General features: G+C 35.5%; 1 pseudogene; it reads right to left on the bottom strand.

Annotated features, from left to right (window-relative positions):
* Positions 1-1,209: 1,209 nt before the first annotated feature.
* On the bottom strand, positions 1,210-1,349 carry LOC114514242 (annotated as a pseudogene).
* Positions 1,350-1,622: the final 273 nt, after the last annotated feature.

The following is a 1,622-nucleotide window of genomic DNA, read 5'->3' on the forward strand; positions in this document are numbered from 1 at the left end:
GTGACACGTTGGTTATTTCTTGAGTTGGGATCTCTGTGATTTGTAGCTCAAAGCACCCCAACAGATATAAAAAACTTGGTATATAATTACATAGCTTCAGTTTCTTCATCTACAAAATGGGAGTGCTATCTTCTTCATGGGATTTCTATGAAGGTTTAGATAAGTTAACACATGCAAAGGACATAATACTGGCACAGAGTAAATGCTCAGTCAATGTCAGTTGTTATTAGTGTTTTATTATTAATATTTTGCAATATAACATGTTATACTATGTGTTAACTCTTCTATGTCCTTAAAATGTTCAGTTTTCAAAATTAAGTATTTCTAGTTGTATTTTTGGTATTTTCTATTTTCTACCTTAATGTATCATGATCAGAGAGTAATGGCAGGTATCATTACTGCCATTTTGGGGCATAAGATTAAAATTGTTTTTGTAAAATGTGCTTTAATTCTTAAAAAAAACTATATTCTATTTTTAAAAGTTAATCTTTGACATATATCTATTAATGCTACCTTATTAGTTCTGTTGTTCAGATAACAAAATCACAATTTGTCCTAAATTTTTGCTGAGGAAGAGTGAAGAAATAAAATGGGATCATATAGTTAAGCTGCTAAATTACTAAAATCTAATAGGTTTAGGCATGAGGAAATGATTCCTTTCCTGTACTAACTAGCCTGGGAACTTAAACTCTTGAACTTTCCAGTCCCGTGTCATTGTCTGAATATACATGAGTTCATTATGTGTCAATACTCATGTATACACCTGACCTCCAGATAACCTCTGATTATCCCTTGAAGGACTCATGAATCCAGGCCACTTAACATCTGCCTGACACATTCATCATCCAGACCACCGAATGTGACCAGACCTCCTGGTGCTCATCCTTTAGACCACCTGGCATCCATCATCCAGATAGCCCAACATTTGACTGATAACCATCCTGGACCAATCCTAGTCCTGAGAATGCTGGACTGATTGTTCTTAAGAATGCACTTTTTTTTAAAAGATTTAATTTATTTATTTTTAGAGAGGGAAGGGAGGGAGATAGAGAGAGAGAGAGAGAAACATCAATGTGTGGTTGCTGGGGGTTATGGCCTGCAACCGAGGCATGTACCCTGGCTGGGAGTAGAACCTGCGACACTTTGGTTTGCAGCCCGTGCTCAATCCACTGAGCTATGCCAGCCAGGGCTCCCTTTTTTTTTTTTTTTCATTATACTAGGATAGACTAAGAATGGACCACCTCAATAGCTTCTGAGACTAATAACATTTCTACCACCACAGTTACTTCAGCAAACCTTGTTCCCCTCACTTCTGCAATATCATGTAGAGTTAATGATTGAGTTTGCACAAGAATGCACTTTTTATTATAAAAACTCTTAATTTTTCTTAATTAAGAGTTTTCTTTCTTTTTCGGAACAGTTCTTTTTTTTTTTCTAGCCATGATCCCAGTTTGCCAACTCAGAATGCTTGAAAAATCTTTATTGTTTATTTCTAAGAAAGCCTTCAGACATTTTTTTGAGTTTATTCAATAATAATTTCTAAATCTGTCCAATATCCACCCCCCCTTCTATGTTGTAACTGAACATCAGTGCAACCTTTCTCAAATTCCAGTTTGTTTCTA

This window comes from Phyllostomus discolor, chromosome 3 (genome assembly GCF_004126475.2).
Source record: "Phyllostomus discolor isolate MPI-MPIP mPhyDis1 chromosome 3, mPhyDis1.pri.v3, whole genome shotgun sequence".
Lineage (NCBI taxonomy): Eukaryota > Metazoa > Chordata > Mammalia > Chiroptera > Phyllostomidae > Phyllostomus > Phyllostomus discolor.